At 51.4% G+C, this 15,917-nt stretch overlaps 1 pseudogene; it reads left to right on the top strand.

Moving 5' to 3' along the window:
• LOC123172054 (uncharacterized) overlaps positions 1-14,504 on the top strand; it is a 37,534-nt pseudogene extending 23,030 nt beyond the window's left edge.
• The last annotated feature ends 1,413 nt before the right edge of the window (positions 14,505-15,917 follow it).

Raw genomic sequence — 15,917 nt, 5'->3', positions numbered from 1 at the left:
AAGGCGAACAACAAGGCCTGAAGAGCAGGCAACGGGAAGGCGCGGTGTCGCCATCGCGACACCACGATACCCACCACCAGTCCGATAGGCGCGACGGGCCCAACATCGACGAGCCCGCATGCGGCAAAGGTGGGTGCCTGCCTTTCGAGGCTGGGTGCCTGCCTTCACACGTGAGTTGCGGTAGGTCCGTTGGCCGTCCTCTTGCATGTTTAAGCCAGAAATACCAGGGAAGTGTGATGGGAGACTAAACCCGGCAGAGTTCTTGAGCATCTACACCATCGTTGTTCAAGCTGCCGGGGGAAGAGACAAGAAGGTGTCCGCCAATTACTTCCCTTTGGCACTCGAGCCAAATGTGAGGTCTTGGTTAATGCACCTGTCGGAGAACTCCATTTCGACTTGGGCTGATCTACGCCACGAGTTCATTGACACCTCCACGAGTGGCCATCAAGAACCAGGGTGGCCCAGTGACTTGCAGCCCCTCTCACAGAAGGAAGGAGAGACTCTGCAGAAGTACATGCAAAGGTTTAACAGAGTATACAGAAACATCCCAGACATCCACCCGTCGGTTGTGGTAGTTGTGTTCCAGTCCAACATGCGTAATCATCGGATACATGCCAAGATGAACGTTCGATTGCCCAAGGCTGTGAAGGTGCTTTACACTCTAGTGGATAAGTGTGCTCAAGTAGAGGAGGGGAGGAGACTCCCCGGAGAAGAGGATGGCGTCGACATCGACCCAGATGATGATGACGAGGCCACAAGTCAGAAGAAGAAGAACAAGAAGCGCAATGAGAGGCGCAAGGATAAGGTAGTGATGACCGTTGAAGGATCAGGCACAGCTAGTACTGGCAAGAAGGCCAAGACCTAGGTTCCCGACAAGGAAGTTGCCACATGCGCTGATTGCCGAGAAGCCGCGATTGCCGAGAAGGCTGGGAAAGGTGATGGGCCGTACAACAAGATCCATCGGACCAAGGGCCACGATCTCCAGGAGTGTCATCAGGTTGAGGAGCTCGTCAAGAAGCAGAGGGCTGAATATGAGAAGCGTGATAAGGAAAAAGGTCAAGGAGGCACTGGCAGGAAGGGCCGAGGCAGCGGAGCAAGCTGCCCCAACAAGGTTCCTCAGGATCAAGGGAACCCCGCCAGAGGCCATAAGAAGGAGGATTGCAATGATGAGAGTGATGGAGGGGATGAGGAGGAAACCAGCAAGCAGCAGGTCCAGAAAGCCACTAACGCCCTGTGCATTGACGGGGGCGCATCTTTGCACTCCTCTCACCGCCAAGTTAAACAGTGGGTGCATGCACTCAATGCCGTGGAGCCAGCTGCAGATTCTCGAAAGACTCTCCAGTGGCCCCGCACGCCCATCATCTTTGACGAAGTGGATCACCCTGACCGCACCACTGCGATAGGGTGCTTGCCGTTGTTTGTCTCACCAACGATCCACAACCTCAAGGCCACGAAGTTGTTGGTTGAGGGCGGGGCCAGTTGAATCTGATCTCCCCAAAGGTCATCAACAAACTCCAGATTGCGGAGGAAGAGCTCAAAGTTACCGACACGTTTCAAGGGATCAACCCTGGCAGAAGTAGTCCAAAGGGGAAGATCACGCTATCGGTGACATTCAGGGGGGGGGATTGAACTACCGGACTGAGAAGGTCGTATTCGATGTTGTCGGCATTCTGGGAACCAGGGTACCCAGACTTTCCTGCCTACAACCCAAGGCGTGGCTCCATCGATGCCCTGGTACACGGCTCATCTTCAACATCGACAAGACAAGACCTTCGCGAGGGACCAAGCCTCGCGAGGCGGAGAATGCTAAGACCTCCGGAGGGAGTGGACTCCTCAGGCTGGCTCCTGAGGAGCGGAGATTCCTTTGCAAGCGCCCATCTCATGAGGTTCGGGTGACGCAAACCATGACGACCAAGGCCAGGCGGGCACCAGTGGGCGCGGAGCAGCAGGTTTCCACTTTGGGTCTAAGGAGGCAAGCACAGGCGTGGAGTCCCAAGGAATTAGGCAAAGGTTTCCATTCCCGTGCAACAAGACAAAGACCGCCAGGATGGCAAGACGGTTGCCATTGCCGAGCCCACCACGGCGTCACGACCACAAGCTTCGCAAGTGAAGACTACCTTTCGTTAGGACAAGATGTAGTACTTGTCCCCATTCAAAATTGGCCACTGTGGGATCCCTTCCCGCCTTCGTTCAGAGAAAGAGGACTAAGGCCACAATAAATATAGCTTAGCCACCACCATAGGAGGGGAAGGAAATGATCGACCCCCCTCATCTCACACCCACACAAGAACAGACCTCCTCAGGTTGCTCTTCCCCCTATACTAGTTAATCCTCAGCCCCTTGCAAGTCTAATCCACCACAAAGTAGGAGAACTGTTGTTTCTCTTTCCTTTCCCGTTCATCGAGCTAGGCCATGAGAGCAACGAGTTGGTTGGTTAGAGAGGTTGAGTTCTTCGCACATGGCCTAGAGTTCGAACCTTTCTCTTCTTCACCACAGGCTTCGGCCTGGCTATCAGGAGGGAAGCATCATGGGCACTGCATCATGAATGGCGAACAAATACAAGGTAAAATACTTACTCGTCGGTGGCAATGTATGCCCTTTTTCTGGCCAAGACTGCACCACCCCCGATCTTCCTGAGCACGAGCTTTGCTGCGCCCGAAGGATCAACTGGGCGCACGGCAGCTGTCTCCAGAGCAACTGCGATGGGCGACAAGGCAGGGGTGTCGCCCCGAGGAAGCGATACCGCCTCGCCCTTCTTCGGAGTCCCTCGACTCAGCCTCTGCAAGAGAGTGCCCCCGGACCTCGTAGCGACCTCGGTGGAGCGTGGGGGTCCCTAGACCAAGTACTCTGCGGCATCATCATCAACGGAGAGATCGCGGAGAAGCTCGCTCTACGACAGAGGAAGTCTCCCCCGCATCGTCCATGGTCTCCACCGAGTCCTCCACCCCCTCCTCCTTGGAGCCCTCTCCAGAGGACACTGGCACCGGGGAATTGGGGAGCTTGTGCGGCATGAGCCCCAGCTCGTTGAAGATGGGCATGCTGGTGGCAAGCTCCGGCCCATCGCCGCGGCGGTACAACGGGAGGTTGGCTCTCGGGAGGCTGCCCGGATCTTTCTCAAGCAAGGTATGCATGGACTTGCCCAACCCCTCGCTTGTCAGGCTCCCTTGGCGCAGCCGAAGGTCGTCCTCCGCGCCCTTGAAATCCCACATGCGGCGTGAGTGCGCCTAGAGCAGAGCCAAGAACTGCGTGAAGAACTCCCTGACAATCATGGCCCCCCGTCAGTGTCCCGAACTCCAGGTCCGGCTGCATCAGCCTTAGGACCGGCGTCGCAAGGGGGTCGGTGAGCTTCTCATGAGCCCACTGGTCCAGCTTGTCCGACATCTTGGTCGGCAGCTCTAGCCGAGCGTGGAGGCCCTTGGCGTCCATATAAATCCATTTACGCCGGAAGTCCTCCACCTTCTTCCCGGATCTCATGAGTGTGTTGCTGCAGTGGGGCGCGACAAAGGAGACGCATCCAGAGCGCTTGGTCGAGTCGTGTATCCCGAGGGAGAAGAAGTGGCGGAGCAGTGCAATGGAGGGTGTCATGCCCATGAACGCCTCGCAGTAGAAGGCAAAGATCGATAGGAGAAGGATGGAGTGTAACACCCTGGAATGTGCCCTTTTCTTTTTGTGATGATTTTCTTGGATTTCTTGATTTGAGTTACTTTCCTGTAGCTACATGGTTCTGAAACTTGGCAAGACCATGTCTTCCTAGGTTTTATAGTGGCTTGTCATCCCCAAAACCATCCCTAGCTCATGACATTTTCATCCTAGCCCAAATCCCAATATTCTTTTATTGGGAATATTCCTTTTCCATTAAAGGAATTGTCCTATTTGCCCTAGGTTGTGAGGCAACCAATCTTTCTGTCACTCCATAAATTCCCAAATAATTCTCATAAATTGTTTGGGTCCTATCTTGCCCAAATATGGCAAAATATTTCATTGCCATGTTAAAAAATAATCCTCCAATAATTCTTTACCTATTTCTGCCCTAAATGGCACTTTGTGAAGCAAGTGCTATTTATCTTTGCTTGATTGCCTCCAAACTTTTTGGACACCTTTTCCTGTGCATAGCATGCCTCCTGCCAAAATTCAACTCAATTGGCCTAGTAGATATTCCTGAGCAACTTTTCAAAGTTCCTGTCTGAGGGAAACCATTGTGAAGGAAGTACTAGCTAGGGTAATCCAAATGAGTTGAAATTTTGCAAGATCGTTCATATGATCAAATCCTAAAGCTTTGATCTCATTTCATCACTCTTTATGAGCCCAGATTCAAATCTTGGTTTCTGGTCAGAATTTTAGTTTGTGAAGCAACTATATTTTATATTGCTTCAATTCAGCTGAAAATTTACCAGGACATTCTACTGTCTATATCAACTCCCTCTAGCAAGTTTTGGCCCAATTCATCTAGCCATTTTCCCTATGCTATTTTTCGAAGTTCTGATTATAATGAAGCTCTGTGAAGCAAGTACCATTTTGGTATTTCCAAATGGAATGGAACTTTTACAAGAGCTTCATATGATCAGATAACTCACCTCCCCCAAATTTCTACTCATGACAATCATGTATGTGAGTGAAACTTCATAATCCCCAAATCTGACCAGTAGAGCCCTTTCTACAGCAACTACCCTCTAAACTCCTGCTCTTAACTCATTTTTGGTAATCAACATCATCTTAGTGCTTGATCAAGTTGTGCCAAAGATCTGAGTCCAACTCCAGACACGTGAGCCACAACATGTATCAAACACGTTGTTGTTGAAATGTTTTGGAGCCTCCTGCCAATCTCTTCTTTGCCCTTGGACCAATTTATTTCTTCACTTGAATTGAGGGTAGCAAGGTCCATCTACTAGACATGGTCGGCCCGGCCAGAACGCGCCGCTTGCACTAGTTCACGTGGTGACCATGGGTCGTGCCAGCGAAAACTCGTGCTCTAGCATGTTGTCATCCTTGTTCTTGTTCGCTCCCTCCTCTTCTCGACCTCAAACCTTGTCCAGGAGCTAGCCCGTGCTCAACTGCATTGCCCTGCACTGCTCCCTCATCGTGGTTCGCCATAAATGCACCATTGTCACCGTGCCCATGCCGACTCCGGCCACTGACCTCCATGAGAGCCATGTCCAAGCTCGATCATGAGCTCTAGAGTCTTCCCCGCGGCTATATAAGGGTGCCGCGAGGTGTTCCACAGCTCACTCATCCCTCCCCCACCTCTCTAGTCAACCAGAGCGAGCACATCTCGCAGGAGTTTGCCATTCGTCCTTGGTGTTCGCCGGAGTCCGAGCTATCCTAGTTGCCTTGACCCTCCTCTCTTCCTCCCGAGCACTCCACTGCCTTTCCCCACTCCATAGCGAGCCGCCCCACCCTCTCCCCTCGCCTAAGACCCTCTAGGGCTGTGCCCCCGAATACCACTGTCGCCTCTATCCTCCTCCGTCGCTGCAGCCTCCCCTCCTCTCCACTCCTTCCCGGCGGTCATTTCCCCCCTGAACAGAGGTGCTATGTGCTCCTGTGCCTGCCGGTGTGCTCGCCGTGGCCAGAGGCACCTGAGCCGGCCTGACCCCTCACTGCTTCTCTTCCTTCCTCCTCCTTTGTTCACGCGAGGATCAGAGGGAGGAGGAGGAAGACGCGCCCTGATCAACCCCCCTCATACCCCTAGGCCCGCAGGTCAGCCTCCGGGCGTTTGACTTGGCCCCGGGCCCGCGTGGATTTAAGTGGAAACGTATTTAGGTAAGTATGTTTTCTTTTAACGAAAGCGTACTCTTGTTCTTCTTCAGGGAAAAATACGTTGTCTGTGCTCTGAAAGCATATTCTCATCTACTATGGCTCTAAATATGTTTTCCTTTTTAGAAAACCTATTCGGCCCAAAGGCGCTTTTAGTTTTTCCTCTAGGGGCCTATTTGCTGAAAAAGTTTCACCGATAGGTCCCTAATCTTCATCACCTCATAACTCCACGACTGTAACTCCGATCGGGGTGAAACCAATGCCCACTTCTTCGTTTCGTCAATCTCTATCTTTTGGTAACATTTTCACTAGGTGGTCCCGTAGTGAAAATGACAATTTGCCCTTGCTTCTAAACAACACTCTTTAAGAGATAAGAATGTTCTCCGTTTTGTTCCGCGGCTTCACCGCACTTCTCCCCGGAGTCTCCATCACCCCAGGCAAGCCACAACAACTACTTGCATGATAGTTATGCAGTAGCCTTGGTTTTCTACTTGAATATTTAATAGCAATTTTCTCGTTATCTGCCTGCTTGTTTGCTACTATTGTCATTGTTTCGGTTATGCTCGTGGATTAATGTTCACCTTCATGCTATGTTCCGGTGCATCTTGTCACCTTGTACTACTTGCTAGTATCATGTTCATATGCCATGCTTGGTAGTAGTAGTGCATGCTAGAAGTAGTGATGTTCATCCTGATGCATGCTTACCGTCTATTATCTAGTACCGTTGCTATGCATGTTCCGTTGCATCCAATTGGTCACATGTTTACTTGACAGTATTCTTGTTATTATCTTGCATGGTATTTATTTCTAATGCTAGTGGTCATGCTATTCTCATGCATCATGTCATGCTTATGCTCGTCAGTATGCCTTGCTCATTTGGATATATGCTGCATTGTTGTTATGCTCGATGATTATGTTGAACCTGTGTGCTTATGTTATCATGTTCATGCATTGTAGTTGCATCATGTTACTTTAATATTGCTCAAATTTTTGCATTCAAGTTTAACCAGATAATAATGAACTTGAACAACTGTTGGCTGAGTCATGGTGCCATCAAATCAAGCTGACCAGTGCAGCTGCACTTGCCTTATGGGGGATCCTAACTGGGTCTATTGTCATGCCTCCCGCCAGTGCTTCCAACGAGGGAAGGTTATGGGCGCACGCTACCCTGATCAGGTAGGTGGACATAAGCCTTGTGTGCCCGTTGTTGTGATTGGTATACCATTGTCCCCGTTTGGGACCGTTCATAGTTTTGCCACGACGGTGGCCGTTGGATGTCGTTGGTTGACATCGGGGACACCCAGGATCTAGGCAAGAGGTGAGTTGGTCGGAGTGGCCAGGAGAGTATCATGGGCAATAGATCGGTTTTGTCAGAATGTCGTTGGTCCACCCTAATCGGAGTGCGAGGGCGTGGATTTCGTGGTGTGGGTACATTGTGCTAACCTCCACAGAGTGTGTGTTTAAATCTATCGATAGCCACGCCTGCGGATATGGGCCCAGTTCATAGTCGGTCACACTATGAGCCAATGGTAATAATCATAACCTGATTAATAATAAACCCGGTTCGAAGATGAGAAAGAGGTTGGTTGTGATCAAGAAAGGATCACGGAGGTATCGTGGATAACGAAGTTTGTTGATTTTTATGTGATTGCAAGAGGATCACGGTCGTATCATGGATACCGAAGTTGGTTGATATTTATGTGATTGCGAGATGATCACGGTGGTATTGTGGATACCGATGTTGGTAAGATGATGCATGTGTTGGTTACGAGGTAACCCGAGCAAAGTAAGTTGGTGCATGATCATGTTAACCTGTTGCATTTAGTATCATCATGTTCATATACTCATGATATGCTTGTTCTAGCCATATCATGTTCAGTTGGTGCATGCCATGTTAGTATCATTCTCATGATTGATTTAACCTGCTAATGCCAGACTGTTGTTTGTCTTGTCTGTTTTTGGTTATTGTGAGCTTGCAAGTACATTCTATGTACTAACCTGGCATGTCATGCCAGTTTACAGGTCGTGCTTGGATTGCTTGCTTGTTTGGTGTGGTTGCCGTGTTCATGAGCTAGGATAAACGTTCCAACCAGAGTCCCTACAGATTGGAGTCCATCATCACCGTTCGCGGTTCTGCTACCAGTAGTTGTTCCACTGCCTCGAGTTGTTATGCTGCTGGCATAGAGCAACTGTGGTTTGAGTAGTGTCACGGTGCCAATGTTATTCATTGTAATATCGAAGACCTTGTATTCCTATTCGTGCTATAATAGAGAGCTGGTTTGTTCTATGCTAAGGAGTGTTGTATTCGAGAAGACTTCACCTCGATCTCTAGGTTGGAATACAGGGCGTTCCGGTTTCTTTGAGCTGGGGTGCCACATGGAGTTGGGCTGGTGGTGCAGAGCGTGAACCTGGTAATAGTCGAGGACGGCAAGGAAGAACTTGGAGGAAGGCGGGACGAGCCCCGCGAAGACACTGTGGAGGAAGAAGGGATAGAATGTCCCTGCCAAGGCCTCCCGCTTAGTGGAGCCGACCCAAAGCGCCGTCTCCCTCCCCTCGTTGTCGTTTCTCACCGTCAGCGGGAGCACAGCAGCAAGGTGCCCCGCCTCGGTGATGGAGGACACACTAAGGGCCGGCGCGGGTGCAGAGGAGGAGTGTGCGGTTGGAGTGGCTGGCTTCACTTTCTTGGACGTCATCGGCGAAGAGCTCTAGGAAGAAATCCGACGGATCTGGAGGTGCTCTCGGCAGGGAGAAAAGAGGATCTGAAGCAAGATGGATAGAAGGCAATGAAGGCTGTACCGCAGGCGCATGTCTTTTTGTCAAGTCGGACAATTGCCGAGGCAGCATGGGGAAGTGGAGTTGCCCACGTCCCATCAAGCGCCACGTGTCGACTCAGTCCGCAGGTGATTTGGGTCCATGGTGCTTCACCCTTTTCCTTTGGCTTTGCCCCAAAGCCAAGTACGAGCGCGCCTTGGGCCGGGGTGCTACTGTCAGCGTCTTGGCAACCAGGGTAACCAGACTTGCCTGCCAGCAACCCATGGCATGGCTCCATCAACGGCCTGGTATAACCCATCTTCGGCATCGACAAGACAAGACCCTCGCGAGGGACCAAGCCTCGCAAGGCAAACAACGCCAAGACCTCTGGAGGGAGCGGCCTCCTCAGGCTGGCTCCAAAGGAGGGGAGATTCCTATGGAAGCACCCATCTCATGAGGTTCAGGCGATGCAATCCATGGCGACCAAGGCCAGGTGGGCACCAGCTGGTGCAAAGCAGCATGTTTCCTCTTCGGTGCTAAGGAGGCCAGCGCGGGTGCGGAGTCCCAAGGAATCAGCCAAAGGTTTCCATTCCCGTGCAACAAGACCCAAACTACCAGGACGACAAGACGAATACCTTTACTATCAGTGCCACCCTTGATGAGAAATAGGAAAGCGCGCTCGTTGCCTCCCCGTGGGCGAATGTCGATGTGTTTGCATGGCAACCATTTGACATCCCCAGTGTTCCTAGGGACGTAATCGAGCACCACCTTGTCGTCTGCCCACAAGCTTGACCCGTGTCAAGCAAAAGGTCCGAAAGCAAGCTTTAGAGCGGCAACAGTTCGTTGGCGAGGAGATTTAGAAACTTGAGGCAGCTGGTCTGGTTAAAGGAGTACTTCTAGCTATTTGGCTTCTTTTTGTCCCATCGGGGGATAGAGGCCTACCCTGACAAGATCAAGGCTATTGAGCAGATTCAAGCACCCAAGAAAGTTAAGGATGTGAGGCGCTTGACTGGATGTGTAGCTGCGCTTAGCAGATTCATTTCCAAGTCTGCCGAGTACGCCCAGCCTTTCTTCAAAATCTTGAAGACGGAAGGACATGTGGAGTGTACCCTGGAGGCACACACTGCACTACAAGATTTGAAGACCTAACTTTCCTATGTGTCGACTCTCGTTGCCCCCAAACCACATGAACCATTGCTGTTATACTTAGCGACAACTATCAAGTGGTTAGCGCAGCACCAGTGGTGCAACGGGAAGTAGATGAAACGCCAACCACATCCATTGTCCCCTCAGGAGAGGAAAGTGAACATGTCCCAGCAAGGTCGGATGCATTTCAAGACAAGGGAGAGAAAGGCGGTGGGGATAGTCCTAAGGTTACGCCAAGGAAGAAAGTGTTGCAGCACCCAGTGTACTTCATCAGCTCCCTGTTGCAGGGGGCTTGATCGAGGTACTCTGATGTGCAATAGTTGATTTTTGTCCTCATCATGGCCACAAGGAAACTACACTACTACTTCCAAGCCCACCAGATCACGGTTGTCACCTGCATCCCTCTGCAATGGACACTCCGAAACCCTAAGGCCACTAGCAGGATAGTGAAGTGGGCCTTGGAGTTATCCAATTTTGGTTTGAAGTTTTAGAGTGAGGGAGTCCTGGATTAGGGGGTGTCCGGATGGCCGGACTAAGACCTTTCGCCGGACTCCCGGACTATGAAGATACAAGACTGAAGACTCTGTCATGTGTCCGGATGGGACTTTCCTTGTCGTGGAAGGGAAGCTTGGCGATACGATATGAAGATCTCCTCCCATTGTAACCGACTCTGTGTAACCCTAGCCATCTCCGATGTCTATATAAACCAGAGAGTTTTAGACCGTAGGACGAACAACAATCATACCATAGGCTAGATTCTAGGGTTTAGCCACTCCGATCTCGTGGTAGATCTACTCTTGTACTACCCATATCATCAATATTAATCAAGCAGGAGTAGAGTTTTACCTCCATCGAGAGGGCCCGAACCTGGGTAAAAACATCGTGTCCCTTGTCTCCTGTTACCATCCGCCTAGACACACAGTTCGGGACCCCCTACCCGAGATCCGCCGGTTTTGACACCGACATTGGTGCTTTCATTGAGAGTTCCGTTGTGTCGTCACCATCAGGAATGATGCCGCATCCCGTCTTTAAAGACGGCGTCCTTGCTAAAGGAGCTTAGGCTGTCGGCCAAACTCTCTGGCTAGGCAGGTTTTTGATGACCACCAGTCCGGCCACCGCACCGATGATGACCTCTCGGGCCATCGAAAGCAATCTTCACATCAGCTCGGAGCTCGCCGAGCAGTTAGATCCTATGGAGCTCTTCTCGCAGAATGAACTCTTGGATCGCATCGCGGCCCTAGGAGTCGCTACTGATTACGACCAGATTGGGCTTAAACCTGATTAGAGAGAGATTGACTCTCCCCAGATTACCCACCACATCGAAGTGGTGGAAGAACAATGCGGCGAGTCTTCGCCCGCCCTATGGACCAGACGCGTCCGCATTCCCGATCCCTCCAAGCCGGATACCCGCGGAGGGGAGGATGTCGCCCAAACCCTGAACCTAAAGTCAGGCGGCAAGCCCAATTCATTGAATAATATCCGAGAAAGCAAGCTTCCGAATTCGGAAACCGCTCGACCCCTGAATCTTACATCGGGCAGGGTTCCGGATTTATTTCCACCCGCCCACCCAACTATACGGGATTTATCCCTAATACAGAAAGAGTCCGGAGAAACAGTACACCACTACTAGGCCAGATTCCTCTTGGTTATGAACAGGATAAAGGACTGCCGTGAGAAAGAAGCAATTTCACTCTTCTTTAACAACTGCACGGACATCGGAATCTTGAACGCCATAAGTCGCCACGAAATTACACGATTTGCCGACTTGACATCCATAGTACGAAAGTACTGTGCGACTGAAAGCGTTCGGAAAACCGAAGATAAATTCTGGGACAATCTGGCCCCGAATATAACACGAGTCCGAAACAAAAGGGCGCATTATCGCCAGGCATCTGAGCCAAACATCAAAAAACAAAAACCCTCTACAGGGTACAGGACCGTATTGGAAGGATGGCTCAATGGACCCTGTAAAATTCATAATTCAGGGAAAGCCACACCAACGCACAGCCTCAGAGCATGTTGGATACTACGGCAGGTGGCCAGAAGTGGCGAGGAGCTTTTAACTCTAGCACCCGAAGAATACCTCCCCGGTACAGTGTCGACAGTCTTCGAGACCTTCACATCAAACAATGCAAGGAAACGAACGCTCTGCAACCTCGCCGAAGTCTACCAAGTAGCAACAATAAACCCATGGAGTGTCACGGCTATCACCTTTAATGCTAGTGAAGAACCTAAATTCGGGACAGCCCGAGCACCAGCCGCATTGGTCCTCAGTCCGATAGTGGACGGCTTCTGACTTACAAAGGTACTCATGGATGGCGGCAGCGGACTCAACCTCATCTATGAGGAAACCCTGCGAAAAATGGAAATTGACTGGAGCCGCATTGAGCGAAGCAACACAACTTTTAGGGGAATAATCCCAAGCCGGGAAGCATGCTGTTCAGGAAAAATCACACTGGATGTGGTGTTCGGCACGCCGAACAATTACAGATCCGAGGAGGTCACGTTTCAAGTGGCCCCGTTCAGCAGCGGCTACCACGCTCTGCTAGGGCGAGAAGCATTTACAATTTTCCAAGCCATACCCCATTACGGGTACATGAAGCTCAAAATGCCCGGGCCCAACGGAATCATCACTCTCGCAAGTTATCCGGACATAGCGCTTCGCGCTGAAAACAAGACAGCCGCACTGGCCCTGGAGGCATTATCTGAGGCCCTAGCGACCGAGGAATTAGCAGCGTTCCGCTGTATGGTGGACAGGGACGATGTGATACTAGACGAGAGATCCAAGTCCACCTCTTTTAAACGAGCGGACGAAATAGTCAAATTCCAAGTCCATCCAACGGACCCTACAAAAACGGCCTCCATCGGGGCACAATTAAAACCCGATGTAGACGCCGCACTCAGAGACTTTCTGCGAGAAAATTGGGACATTTTCGCCTGGCACCGCTCGGATATGCCAGGAATCCCACGCAGGCTGGCCGAGCACAGCCTGAACATCATAAAAGGGTTTAAACCCGTCAAGCAGACCCTACGGCGTTTTTCCAAACCCAAGAGACAAGCCATGGGAGAGGAGCTAGCAAAACTGCTGGAAGCCGGATTCATCAGAGACATAAAACATACAGACTGGCTAGCAAACCTGTTGATGGTACCAAAGAAGGACAAATCTTGGCGCCTATGTGTCGATTTCAAAGACCTAAACAAGGCCTGTCCAAAGGACCCTTTCCCACTCCCCCGAATTGATCAAATCATCGACGCCACCGCAGGACACGACTCATTGTGTTTCCTCGATGCATACTCTGGCTACCATCAAATCAAGATGGCAGAGTCAGACCAGGCCGCAACGGCATTCATCACCCCATACGGCCCATTCTGCTTCAACACGATGCCCTTCGGGCTCAAAAACATCGGCGCAACATATCAGCGCATGATTCAGACATGTCTGGCCAACCAGATCAGCAAAACAGTCGAAGCATATGTAGATGACGTGGTCATCAAAATAAAACATGTCGATACTCTAGTAGACGACTTGAGGCTCACGTTCGACAATCTCCGAACATATGACATTAAGCTCAACCTGGAAAAATGCATTTTCGGTGTACCAGCCGGAAAGCTCCTGGGCTTCATCGTATCCGGTAGAGGAATTGAAGCAAACCCAGCCAAGATCCAAGCTCTGTCACAATTAGATACCCCAAAGGACCTCAAACAAATACAAAAACTGACAGGATGTGTGGCGGCTCTAAGCCGCTTTATCTCCCACTTAGGAGAAAAGACATTACCCCTTTATCGCCTCCTGCGGCGCACCGACCACTTCGAGTGGACGGATGCCGCCATGGCCGGACTCGAAGAAATAAAAGCCATACTGGCAACAAATCCGGTCCTGGCCGCGCCCAACACGGGCGAACCAATGCTATTATACATCGTGGCAACCCATCAAGTTGTAAGCGCGGTGCTTGTCGTCGAACAAGAAGCGGACGGACACAAGTTCCCCCTCCAAAAACTAGTGTACTACGTGTCCACTGTGCTAACTCCATGCAAGTCATGGTACCCGCATTATCAAAAGAGAGTGTACATGGTGTTCATGGCATCCCGGAAGCTGCGACACTACTTTCAAGAGTGCTCCATAATAGTGGCATCCGAAGTACCACTTAATGACATTATAAACAACCGCTACGCAACGGGCCGGATTGCCAAATGGGCCATCGAGCTCCTCCCGTTCGACATAACCTACAAGCCAAGGCGAGCTATTAAGTCGCAGGTTTTGGCCGACTTCATCGCCGAATGGACTGAAGTCGAACTCCCTAAAGAATACGATGCATACTCCAACTGGATCATGCACTTTGACGGCTCCAAAATGTTGGCTAGCCTGGGGGCTGGCATCGTTCTGACGTCCCCAACTGGGGACACAGTCCAATACGTACTTCAGATAATGTACACGGGTTCGAACAACGCAGCCGAATACGAGGCCCTTTTACATGGCCTCCGAATGGCAGTCTCCATGGGCATTCAGCGCCTAGAGGTCCGCGGGGATTCAAATCTCGCAATATCCCAAATAAATGGAGACTTCGACGCCAAGGACCCGAAAATGGCAGCTTACCGCAATGCCATCTTAAAGATGTCAGCTCGGTTTGAGGGGCTCGAATTTCATCACATTGCCCGGGAAAATAACCAAGTAGCAGACGTGCTGGCACGCATTGGCGCCAAGCGCAAGGCCGTCCCTCCCAACATCTTCCTAGAAAGGCTGTTCAAGCCATCTGTATCATGGGAAGGTGTGGGTGCTGCAGTCCCCGGGCCGCCTACAAAAGACCCTGGGCCATCTGCTGAAGTCTGCGAGCCGGATCCGGCTGCTCCAGGGTTAGCCCACATGAAGATGGATTCTAATTCCGGTGAAGGCTTGATAGAAGGCTTACACAATCACTCGAGGGATACGCAGGCTAGAATAGCCTGCTGGGTGGAGCCAATGCGCGCCAGGGCATCGGCTGCTTCGTTGTAGGCACGTGGCACCTGGATAAACTCGCACCCGTCAAAGTATCTGCTCATCTGCTGGACGAGGAAGCGGTAGCTCGCCATGTTGGCGTCCTTGGCGTCCCAGTCGCTAGAGGACTGCTAGACCACAAGGTCCGAGTCGCTGTAGCACAAGATACGGCGGATGCCGATCTCCTTGGCTAGCCGAAGCCCGTGGATGAGCGCCTCATACTCGGTCACATTGTTGGTGGCAACGAAATGGATCTGCAGCATGTACTTTAGCTTGTCACCTTTGGGAGAGGTGAGGACGATGCCAGCTCCAAGACCGGTGTGCATCTTTGAGCCATTGAAGTGCATCTGTCAATGTGCGGATTCCGGCGCTGCGAAAGGTACTGGGTCTTAGCCTAGTCGACTAGGAAGTTGGCCAGCGCTTGGGACTTGATGGCGGTGCGGGGCTGGTAAACGGTGATGTGGAGAGCCAGCTCGATGGCCCACTTGGCCTCCCGGCCTAAGGCATCTCTATTGCCCATGATCTCGGCAAGGGGGACGGTGCAAACGACCATGATTGAGAGCTCCTAGAAGTACTGCTTTAGCTTCTTGGCGGCAAAGCACATGTCGTAGCACATCTTCTGGTAGTCGGGGTAGTTTTGCTTAGAGGACAACACCTCGCTCAAATAGTAGACCAGCCTCTAGGACGGCTGCGCCTTGTTGGCTTCTGCGTGCTCAACTACGATCACCGTGCTGACAACTCGGTTGGTGGCGGCGATAGGAGCATTGGTTCCTTAGCAGCCAGAGCCGCCAGGATAGGCGGCCTAGACATCACCCGCTTGAGCTGGAGAAAAACTTTGTATGCCTGGCCAATCCACTCGAAGCACGTAGTGTCCTTCGTTAGCTGGTACAGAGGGAGGGCCTTCTTGCCTCGCCGGCTGATGAACCGGCTGAGGGATGCTAGGCACCCGGTGAGCTTCTGGACGTCCCGCAACTTGGTGGGTTTCTTCATGCACTTGATGCCCTGGATCTTCACGGGGTTGCACTCCATCCCATGCTCAGAAAAAAGGAAGCCAAAGAGCTGGTCGGCTGGCACTCTGAAGACACACTTCTTTGGGTTGAGCTTGATCTGAAACTGGCACAAGTTGGCGAAGGTCTCCTTTAGATCCTCCAAAAGGGTATCGTGCTTCTCCGTCTTCACCACTATGTCATTCACATAGATGTGGGCATTCCGACCGAGTTGTGGCAAGAGGGACTTCGGCATGCAGCGCCGAAAGGTGGCACCGACATTCTTGGCGATGTAGCAGAAGGCACCGAAA

This window comes from Triticum aestivum, unplaced genomic scaffold, assembly GCF_018294505.1.
Source record: "Triticum aestivum cultivar Chinese Spring unplaced genomic scaffold, IWGSC CS RefSeq v2.1 scaffold4B_scf_1981, whole genome shotgun sequence".
NCBI lineage: Eukaryota > Viridiplantae > Streptophyta > Magnoliopsida > Poales > Poaceae > Triticum > Triticum aestivum.
Note: the sequence above shows the minus strand (reverse complement) of the source record. Positions and strands in the feature narration are given on the sequence as shown.